Raw genomic sequence first — 12,473 nt, forward strand, 5'->3', positions numbered from 1 at the left:
CATACTTTTATGGAACATTTTTATATAACAGGATATTGACATAGAATTATACTTAGAAGAAAAGCCACAAGTTCAAATTATTACAAAGTTAGAAAAGCATCACAATTACATAAAATGGAGATTTTAGAACTAAAGAAATCTCATATGCAGAAATTAATGTATTTTAAGACTGCTGAAGAAAAGACATATATAGCAAGATGGGAATAGATCTGCTTGATCTTTCTTACTTAGTCTTCAGTTTCCACTGCCCTGTGAGGATGTATGAACATCAAATGGAAGGAGAGAGTATTGTCTCAGATATTCCTCCCTCCCACAGATTTCCTGCCATGCCAAATGGGCTCTTAGATCACCTATATCTTGTAAAACTTCTTTGAAGAAATGTAAAGTAAGTTGGTAAGGGGTGATAGCATAATGGTTATGCAAAAGGATTTCATGCCTGAGGCTCTGAAAACACTAATTCAGTTCCCATAGCATCATAAGACAGAATTTATGGAGTGGCAACACCACTTGCAAAACTTTCCCCCTGCAGGTGGGGACTGAGGTCTTGCACATTGTAAAAAGTGCACTCCAACAGGTGTACCATCACCCAGCCTCTCAGGAACCATTCTTTATCTTTGGATGTTTCCAGTTTAAATTGCAAGGGTCTTGGTGTACATAGGTGTGAACTGATACTGTTTGGGACTCTGTGTTTCTTGGCTGTTCGTATCCTTTCAGTAATTTAGGGGAATTCTCTTTATTATGACAATTAGATTGTGCTCTACCCTTATTTCTGCCTCTTCTTCCTCTGGGATTCATATTATTTAGGTGGTGTTCCTAATGAACTCAATCAGGTGCCTCTCGTGTTTATTTTATTATCATTTGGCCTGCCTCTTTTCTAGGCATTTTTTATTATCTGCTTCATATCAAGTTTTGCTCATTCTATTTTCAATTTCTGTAGCTCTGATTTCCTGTCCCTCCAGCCTTTTTTTTTTTTTTTAACTCAGTTATTGTGTCTTTGTCCTCAGAGTCTTTGGCTTTCAACTCAGTTATTGTAGCCATACCAAATAATATTGTAGGTATGGGTTGGGAGACGCATACGGGAAAGTGGGCCCTATCCAAGGGGCTACAGCAGAGACATTAGAAGACACTCATAAAGTCAAGTAATTGTCCAATTACTTCCCTTTACTCCCACATATTCCTTACTTAAGCCCAAAGTGTTGTCACTCCAAAGAAGTCCCATCTCAGTCCCAGCGATTTGAAATCTGGTTGTCATGCCTATCTTTGGCTCTAGCAAACCAGTATGACAAAGTATACTGGTCAACCATACAAGCTGGACATAGCATACAGCTGATGTCATCCTGGTGGCGACAGAGCATACAAGGATTTATGCAAACTGACAGGGATTGTGGGTTGATCAAATGGATTTAAGCACAGCCAGCCAGAAGTCCAGCCCTTTTGGTCCCTGCTTCTTCTCCTGCTTAGCTGGATTTTGGCTGAGGGTGCTCAAGGCGTCCACCATGGCTGCCTCTCCTGGGAACTGAACATGAATGACTAAGCTAGTCAATAAGCTCTAAGATTCCTCTACTCTACAGTCATCTGAAACACTAATATTTTTGCTTATAATTATATTCCCTACATTGACTGCAGTGAAATATCATGAGTTTAAAACAGGGAGAAATGTACCACCAGATTTGTCAAAAGTTTCACTGATTATTATCAAGACAACAATTTCTAAAAAGACTCTGTTGATGAAAGTATTCTCTATATTGTTTATTTCTAGATAGAGTATAATTTCCTAAGTCAAAAAGAAAAACAGCTTCATCTATATCAAGGAAATAATGGCTGGCATTCATCAAAGTCAATCTTGATCTTACTGCTTGCTGGTCAGGATCATTAAATTAGAACATATGTCTAATAGTGTGATTAAGAGCTAGTCAATGACATTAGGAATTAACATTTTTATAACATTGTTCATTGTTCTCTCCTCCCTGCCTACTTAATTGAAGTAAGTCCAAAGGAAGTGAGGGTGCTGAAAAGATTAATGATACCACTTCTCAAAACAAGTGATAAAAGTCACTTTGATAGGGTCACTGAAAGCCAGACTACACAAACCAACCCAGAATGCACCATAGGGATCCTTCATGGTGAATCAGTGAGGAATGCAGACGGATGAACTTAAATGACTCTGTTTTCATCATTTAAGTTTTTGTGCAGACTATAACACTTTGCATTTTAATAGTGTGTTTTATCTGAGAAAATGTAATGAAGACTATTACCGATACTAACTGAGGGAAGGTCAGACTTTAGGCTGAGGTTCCCTGATGTAGTCATTTTGGAATTCACATCCTTGAACAATGAACACAACTATTTCACATTTTTGCATTTTTGTGTACGTGTTTTTTTTTGAGGTTTATTAATTTATTTATAAAAATGAAACATTGACAAAACCATAGAATAAGAGGGGTATATCTCCACACAATTCCCACCACCAGAACTCCATATCCCATCCCCTTCCCTGACAGCTTTCCTATTCTTTAACCCTCTGGGAATATGGACCCAAGGTCATTGTGGGATATAGAAGTTGTAAATTGCTTCCTCACTGAACATGGGCATTGACTAGTTGATCCATACGCCCAACCTGTCTCTCTCTTTCCCTAGTAGGGTGGGGCTCTGGAGAAGCAGAGCTCTGGGACACATTGGTAGTGCTGTCTGTCTGGGGAAGTCTGGTTGGCATCCTGCTAGCATCTGGAACCTGGTGGCTGAAAAGAGAGTTAACATACAAGGCCAAACAAACTGCTGATCAATCATGAACTTAAAGGCTGGAATAGTGCAGATGAAGAGTTGTGAGATCTTCCATTTTGTAGATAGCTAGTAGGGATATTTTAGTTCTGGGGCCTAGTGAATTAGTGTATTCAGCACACCTGTGCCCATTTTTCATTTACGTAGAGAAAGAGGCACACACAGTGAGGTAGAAAAACTACAGACAACATTGGAGCATTCCCTGGTGCTGTGAAACCTTCAAATGGCACTAGGAGGCACATGGCAAGACTTGTGTGCTAACTGGTAAGTCGTCTCTATAACACTCGCTGTTCATATTTCAATATACTACAATAAATGAAGTTACTATGAACTTTTATAGCAAAAATCATTAGAAAAAGTGGCATGTTATTATAAATTTATAGAAAATAATAATAAAAAACAACATAGAATTAGAATGGGATCTATAGTTTATCACACAATAAGATAAACTTGGAAGTAGTAGTTTCCAGGGATGGCTATGTGAGGACCAAAGGCATCAAAATCTCTATCATGCTTTATCATGAAAACTTGATATGCAAAGACACAAAAATTTGGGGTGAGGTGTATTTATAAACACAGCAAGCTTAATTTATATTTATGACAGAGTAAATGAATGAGAAGCCAAGTTAGAAAACCAAGACAGTCAATGTCTATACAACCAGATATCACGAACTGCGATAAGTAAGGATACAAAAGCTAATGTGGGCAGTCGGGCAGTAGCACAGCAGGTTAAGCTCCAGGGGAGCTGCTTCACAAGTGGTGAATCTGTCTTTCTCTCCCCCTCTCTGTATTCCCCTCCTCTCTCCATATTTCTCTGTCCTATCCAACAACGATATCAATAGCTACAACAATAAAAAATAAAAAGCAACAAAACAAGCGAATAAACAAAAGCTAATTTGTATACTTTTATTTTTACCCTTAATTGGAAAACTCCACCTTGATTGAGCATTTAAAATATTTCAGGCAGGTCTGGAGAGATAGCTCATTCCATTACACCCAGTTGAGTGCACATGCTACAATGAGCAAGGACCCGGGTTCGAGTCCCCGCTCCCTACCTTTGGGGGGAAACCTTTGTGAGTAGTGAAGAAGTGTTGCAGGTGTCTCTCTTTCCCTCTCTATCCTCTACTTACCTCTTGATTTCTGGCTTTTTCTATCAAATAAATAAAGCTAATATTTTTTTTAAAAAAAAGAATTGCTGAAAAAAAAAAGAAAAGGAAAGAAAACAAATTGTGTATGCTTGAAGCCCAAAAGACTATGTTCAGTTCCCTGGCACTGCTTACACTATACCTGAGCAGTGCTCTTCTCTCTCTCTTTCATCTGCCATCCTTTCTCAATAATAATAAATCCATGAATACCCAAAATATATAACATCCCATACATTTATTTGCACTTTTTATACACAGTGCTTTCAATCTCAATGACGAGTTTAGGAGGAAAAATATTTTACACCACTGTTTAAAGGAGAAAATTAAAAAATCAGATGATGGATAAATTACTTGCCCAAGGTACCTAATCTAATAAATGGCAGAACCTAGCCAAAGTTTATTGAAGACCATTACAACAGATTCAAAAATAGAATCCTTATTTCCACTACCATTCAACCATGTTTAGTAACACTCGTCATAGGAGACATTTAGAAGATATAGTAGATGATTAAACTTTTTGATAAAAACCTACAACTTCAACCAGTAATATTGCTTTATAAGAATACATTCTAGGGACCTAGTTGTGGTGCACTCAGTTGAATGCAGATATTACCATGCACATGGATTTGGTTCAAGGCCCTGTCTCCTGCTGTAGGGAGAAAGTTTCCCAAGTGATAAAGTAACATTTCAGGTCTCACTCATTCTTTCATTCTCACTCTTCAACTTCCCTTAGCCCATTTCATTTTCTCTCTGTCTCTATTCAGTAAAGGAATAAATTAAAATATCAAGGAATATATAATTCAAACTTCTTGCCATGCCCCTGAGATTCTTAAACTCTGGATCCTTCGGACATCTGTCTTCTTTCTTTCTAGACATTGAGCATCTCACCATCCTCCAATTGCTATAAACTGTAAGTGTGTTAGCTGTTATATTGATAAATGGTGATAAAGACAGAGAGATATTTTTTTTACCATGAATAATAACAATGACATTTTCATTAGTAATACAACATTTACTCCTTTCTCACTTTATTAAATACAGTTATTCAATTACGGAGTGTCTTATTTTTTTAAATTTATTGGGATATATATGCATATATATGTGTGTGTGTATATATATATATATATTTACACAGCCACTTTCATATGCATAGAGAATAATGAGCAGTTAATGGGCTACAGTGTAGTTGTTGAGACATGGGTATAATCACTCATCCGCCAGATGTCTATAAAACACTCTCACCTCACAAAGAATGACATTCAAAATACTAAAAAATAAGAAATTCCAGTCATGGATCCTGTATTCTGCAAAATTAGCCTACAAATATGAGGGAGACATAAATGTCTTCTTAAGCATTCAAAAGCTAAAGGAGTTTTTCACCATCAACTTCACATTGAAAAATTACTGAAAGTAGTTTCACAAGAAAAGATGAAGAAAAGGAATAGGTGTTGTAAGCAAGGTAAATAGTAGTAGACTAGAAGTAAGAATAAAACAAAAACATTTAAAAAAAAACCTAGCAAAATAGGAGAAGGGGTGGGAAATAATGGTTAGAGCATTCTATCAAATGTTAGTTAATCAAGACCAACTTAAAAAAGACATTTTTAGATGTGTTAGTTATTTCTCTTATGAAATCACAGACAAAGAAATTGAAACCGTTATTAAGAATCTCCCCAACAACAAAAGTCCTGGACCAGATGGCTTCACAAACGAATTCTACAAAACTTTCAGGAAACAGTACCCATACTTCTTAAGCTTTTCTATAAGATTGAAGAAACAGGAATACTCCCTTCCACCTTCTATGAAGCCAACATCATCCTGATACCAAAAGCTGATAGGGACAGAACAAAAAAGGAAAACTACAGACCAATATCACTGATGAACATAGATGCCAAAATATTAAACAAGATCTTGGCCAACCGGATACAGCAACATATCAAAAAGATTGTTCATCATGACCAAGTGGGATTCATCCCAGGAATGCAAGGCTGGTTCAACATCCATCATCAATATCATTCACCACATCAATAAAAGCAAAGCCAAAAACCACATGATTATCTCAATAGATGCAGAGAAAGCCTTTGACAAAATCCAACACCCATTCATGCTCAAAACTCTACAAAAAAGGGGAATAGATGGGAAATTCCTCAAGATAGTGGAGTCTACATATAGCACACCTACAGCCAACATCATACTCAATGGACAGAAGCTGAAAGCATTCCCCCTCAGATCGGGGACTAGACAGGGCTGTCCACTGTCACTGTTACTCTTCAACATAGTATTGGAAGTTCTTGCCATAGCAATCAGGCAAGAGAAAGAAATCAAAGGAATACAGATTGGAAAGGATGAAGTCAAGCTCTCACTATTTGCAGATGATATGATAGTATACATAGAAAAACCTAAAGAATCCAGCAGAAAATTACTGGAAGTTATTAGGCAATATAGCAAGGTATCAGGCTACAAAATCAATGTACAAAAATCAGTGGCATTTCTTTATGCAAACACTAAATCTGAAGAAGAAGACATCCAGAAAATCACTCCCATTTACGGTTTCAGCAAAATCAAATACCTAGGAATAAAGTTGACCAAAGAAGTGAAAGACTTGTGTGCTGAAAACTATGAGTCGCTACTCAAGGAAATAGAAACTGATACCAAGAATGGAAAGATATCCCATGCTCATGGATTGGAAGAATAAATATCAGCAAAATGAATATTCTCCCCAGAGCCATATACAAATTTAATGCAATACCCATCAAAGTTCCACCAAGCTTCTTTAAGAGAATAGAACAAACAGTACAATCATTTATCTGGAACCTGAAAACACCTAGAATTGCCAAAACCATCTTGAGGAAAAGAAACAGAAATGGAGGCATCACACTCCCAGACCTTAAACTATATTATAAAGCCATCATCATCAAAACAGCATGGTACTGGAACAAAAATAGGCGCACAGACCAGTGGAACAGAATTGAAAGCCCAGAAATAAATCCCCACACCTATGGACATCTAATCTTTAACAAGGGGGCCCAAAGGATTAAATGGAAAAAGGAGGCTCTCTTCAATAAATGGTGCTGGGAAAACTGGGTTGTAACATGCAGAAGAATGAAATTGAACCACTTTATCTCACCAGAAACAAAAATCAACTCCAAATGGATCAAAGACCTAGATGTCAGACCAGAAACAATCAAATACTTAGAGGAAAACATTGGTAAAACACTTTCCCAAGTACACCTCAAGGACATCTTTGATGAATCAAACCCAATTGCTAGGAAGACTAAAGCAGAAACAAGCAATGGGACGACATCAAATTGAAAAGCTTCTGCACATCCAAAGAAACTATTAAACAAACAGAGAGACCCCTCACAGAATGGGAGAAGATCTTCACATGCCAGACATCAGACAAGAAACTAATCACCAAAATATATAAAGAACTCAGCAAACTTAGGACCAAAAGAGCAAATGACCCCATCCAAAAATAGGCAGAGGATATGAACAAAACATTCACTACAGAGGAGATCCAAAAGGCTAACAAACATATGAAAAACTGCTCTAGGTCACTGATTGTCAGAGAAATGCAAATTAAGACAACACTAAGATACCACCTCACTCCTGTAAGAATGGCATACATCAAAAAGGACAGCAGTAACAAATGCTGGAGAGGTTGTGGGGACATAGGAACCCTTTTACATGGCTGGTGGGAATGTAAATTGGTACAGCCTCTGTGGAGAGCAGTCTGGAAAACTCTCAGAAGGCTAGACATGGACCTTCCATATGATCCAGTAATTCCTCTCCTGGGGTTATACCCCAAGGACTCCATAACACCCAACCAAAAAGAGGTGTGTACTCCTATGTTCATATCAGCACAATTCATAATAGCTAAAACCTGGAAACAACCCAGGTGCCCAACAAGAGATGAGTGGCTGAGAATACTGGGGTATATATACACAATGGAATACTATGCAGCTATCAAGAACAATGAACCCACCTTCTCTGACCCATCTTGGACAGAGCTAGAAGGAATTATGTTAAGTGAGCTAAGTCAGAAAGATAAAGATGAGTATGGGATGATCCCACTCATCAACTGAAGTTGAGTAAGAAGATATGAAAGGGAAACTAAAAGCAGGACCTGACCAAATTGTAAGTAGGGCACCAAAGTAAAAACCCTGTGGTGAGGGGTATACATGCAGCTTCCTGGGCCAGTGGGGGGTGGGAGTGGGTGGGAGGGATGGGTCACAGTCTTTTGGTGGTGGGAATGGTGTTTATGTACACTCCTAGCAAAATGTAGACATATAAATCACTAGTTAATTAATATGAGAGGGGGAAAATCAATTGTATGTCTCAAAGTTTTTCAAAACACAAAATGAATCTTTTTAAAAATATTTTATTTATTTATTTATTTATTTTATTTCTTTTATATAATTAAAAGACTCGGGTGGGTGGGTGGGTGGGGAGAATACAGGTCCATGAAAGATGATGAATGACATAGTGGGGGTTGTATTGCTAAATGGGGAATATTATGCATGTACAAACTATTGTATTTACTGTTGAATGTAAAACATTAATTCCCCAATAAAGAAATAAATTATAAAAAACAAACTGAATCTTTTTAATATATAGGCTGTGTATTTGATATGCAGACTCTCTCAAAAGCCTAGGCCAAGTAGAGCAGAAGTATCCAATAGCACAGCTATATACAAGATACCGGGTACTGTACAGCAAACCCTAACAAAAGGACTTTTCAAAGTTAACCCAATTACCAAATAATGTGATGATAACATTAACTATCGATTGTCTTTTTGAACCCTAAGACAGCAGGAAGCTCACATCTCCACTATAGAGCCCCTACTTCCCCCAGTCCTGGAACCCTTGGATAGGGTCCACTTTCCCGTATGCCTCTCCCAATCCATATCAAATAATATTGCATCTGCCGATCACAACCTAACCAACGCAACGATTGCCACCTCAACATGCTTCACTTCAGACTGTGTCCAGAGACTTCACATGTTGAATGACAACCCTTCAGCTTCATTACTCGGGTGAGACCTTTCCTTTCATAGTATACTCTAATTTCATCTCAGGTGATTCACTTTCTAACAAAGTCCCAAAACCTATATATACACCAGGTACTGTGAGAGAGAGCTTATGTTCACACGTATCCATAAACTCTTGCAAAATATATACCTGAAAGCAGAAGTACTCTAGAGTTTGCAGTGAGTACCTCCCTAACACTTCCTCTCCACTATTCCAAGCTTTGGGTCCATGATTGCTCAACAATTTCTTTGGCTTTGTATGTTAACTCTCTTTTCAGTCACCAGGTTCCAGATGCCATCAGGATGCTGGCCAGGCTTCCCTGGATGGAAGACCCCACCAATGTGTCCTGGAGCTCAGCTTCCCCAGAGACCCACCCTACTAGGGAAAGAGAGAGGCAGACTGGGAATATGGACCGACCAGTCAATGCCCATGTTCAGCAGGAAAGCAATTACAGAAGCCAGACCTTCTACCTTCTGCAACCCACAATGACCCTGGGTCCATGTTCCCATAAGGATAGAGAATGGGAAAGCTATCAGGGGAGGGGGTGGGATATGGAGATTGGGTGGTGGGAATTGTGTGGAGTTGTACCCCTCCTACCCTATGGTCTTGTCAATTAATCCTTTCTTAAATAAAAAAAGAAAAAAAAACATTAAAAAAAAACCCTAGCAAAATAGGAGAAGGGGTGGGAAATAATGGTTAGAGCATTCTATCAAATGTTAGTTAATCAAGACCAACTTAAAAAAGACATTTTTAGATGTGTTAGTTATTTCTCTTATGGTAAGCACAATACAAAACAAGGAACAGAGATCTAAAGAAAGTATAAAATAAGCCAGTGAGGAACTCACAAAAGTGACAGATAGAAACAAATGGGTAATCAACAACTAAAAAATTCAAAACACAAAACAAAATGAATTTGAACAAACCACATATATCAATAGTCACCGTAAATATGAATGTTCTAAATTCACCCATCAAAAGACTCAGAGTAGCTAAATGGATTAAACAACAGGATGTGTGTATTATATGGCTCCAGGAAGCACACGTCCAAAGAAAAGATAAACAGAAGCTTAATATAAGATGCTGGAGCAAGATGTTCCAAGTTAATAATTTAGAAAAAAAGAGCAGGAAGAGCTATTCTGTTCTCAGATAAAATAGATTTTCAGATAAAAAGGGTAAGCAGAGACAGAGAGGAATACTACATAAAAGATTAATACAACAAGGATTAATTTAATTAATTAATTTAGAATTAAACTATTATAAATATATATTTCCCAAACTGAGGTGCATCCAAATATATAAAGCAAGTAATTACTGAAATTAATGGAGACATTAACAGCAACACAGTAATAGTAGGATATCTTAACACACCACTTACAGGATGAGACAGTTCATCCAGACAAAAAAATCTAATAGGAAATTATGGTCTAAAATGAGACCATATATGAGATAGACCTAGTAGATATATACAGAACTTTCTATTCTGAAAGAAAAAGTATATACATTCTTCACAAGTACTCATGGAACATTCACAAGTATTGACTATATGCTAGATCACAAAGGCAGCCTAAACAAATATGTGAATATTAAAGTCATACAGTGGTGAATCTTCTCAGATCATGATGGTATGGAGTTGGAAATTAACCACAAAAAGAAAAGAAATTCTTCCAAAGACTTAAGACTAAACATGATTCTGAATAGCACATAGGTCATTGAATATATCGAAAAAGAAATTATGAATGGCCTAATATCAGTAAAAATGAAGAAACCAACTATCAGACCCTACAGTATGCAGCGAATGCAGTCATAAGAAGAAAGATCATAGCAATATAGACCCAAATTAATAAAGAGGAGAAATCACTAAGAAACAATCTAGCAACTTAATTGAACCCACTAGAAATACATCAATGTAACAATCCAAGGGTCAGGTGAAGACAGAAGATAGTTAAAATCAGAGCAGAGATCAATGAAAAGAAAGCAAAAAGATCATCGGAAGATTAATGAAACCAAGAGCTGTTTCTTGAAAGGATAAATAAAATACATAAATCACTGGAAACACTCACTAAGAGAAAAAGAGAGAAAACTAAGGTAAAATCACTCAGAAACGAGAGAAGAGATAGTATATGTGATGAGGCAGAGATACAAAGGATCATGCAAAATTATTATGGTCATCTATATGGGAATAAATTTGACAACATGAAAGAAATGAACACAATTTTAGACTTATGCCAACTGCCAACCTTGACACAAGAGGGAATAGATAAACTTAGCAGGGCAATCACAAATATATCAAACACACCCTCAAAACAAAAGCTCAGGCCTAGACAACTATAGTAATTATACTGTGTATGCTAACTGCCAGCCTTTGAATATTTATTTATTTGTCTGTTTATGTATTTATTTTCTTATCTTTTGAAAGACAGACCAGAGTGGTACTCTATTCTAGAATATATTGCCCTGAAGACCAAATTTGAGTCTTATGCATTCAAACCCTGTAGGCTATTTTCTAAACCATCTCCTCAATTGTTCTCCTTTTGTTCATTGTCATTCTCACACTATTTCCACTTCCTTTTCTGTCCCCCTTTTTTTATCTCCTTTTCTTGTCTATCCTCCCAACGTTTGTCCCATTTTTGTTTACTGTCTTTATATCTCCTTTATATCTTTATATCTCCTTCTAACTCCACTCCCCTTTTGACCCACTGTAACAGTAGCTCTTAGTTTCTTTTTAAATACATGAACACTACCACAGATCAAGAAATAATCAATCATAATTCTGTATAAAATATCCAATCACTTATTTTAATAGACATCAGATGATGATAATAAACAAAAAAGAAAAGAGCTAGAAACCATATCTTTAAATACTTACATGAATTAAGTGTCCCTTCATTTTAACAATAATAGGTGAGAACATTTGTCAGAGAGTGAAGGAGACAAAATGAGCTTGCTTTTCACAGTGCTAATGGACAAATAGCAATCCCCTATTCATTTATTCCTGTACTATTTGAAACATGACTGCTGACTGTAAGTCTAATATTGACTAGGGATGAGCAAGGCACAGGCAGAAAGTTGATAGAGCCCTCAGATCACATACATAAGTATTTATTGGAATCAGGAGCACATGGCAGCAGCAAAAGATGGGCACAGAGCAGCTCTTCTGATGAATAAAATATGAAGAACTTTGCAATTACCTGGACTGGAGAGAAGTGGCCAGAGGGTCATCAGCATAATGATAGTAATAAAAGTGAGGTTGTATGCCTATTTGTCCTAGTTCACATGCCCAAATCTGAATATCAACCATGCTTCTGTTAATAGTTATTTTACTGGTATGTAGCAAAAAAAGAAGAAAGAAAGATAAAGAAAGAGAGAAAGAAAGAAAAGGAGAATAAAAAATAGTCTATAAATTTCCTTGTTTCAAGAATTTCATGTTTTATGATAACCAGTAAAGGACATTTAGCTATTGTGAAAGATACAGTATATCAGATAATATATGAAAATGCAAATTTTGGTTTCTGAACAAGAATA

General features: G+C 36.8%; 1 protein-coding gene across 2 annotated transcripts in view; it reads right to left on the minus strand.

The window, feature by feature from the left end:
• CNTNAP5 (contactin associated protein family member 5) overlaps nt 1–12,473 on the minus strand; it is a 956,089-nt gene that overhangs the window by 192,290 nt on the left and 751,326 nt on the right. The window lies entirely within an intron of this gene.

Source organism: Erinaceus europaeus, chromosome 18, assembly GCF_950295315.1.
Source record: "Erinaceus europaeus chromosome 18, mEriEur2.1, whole genome shotgun sequence".
In the NCBI taxonomy this organism is placed as follows: domain Eukaryota; kingdom Metazoa; phylum Chordata; class Mammalia; order Eulipotyphla; family Erinaceidae; genus Erinaceus; species Erinaceus europaeus.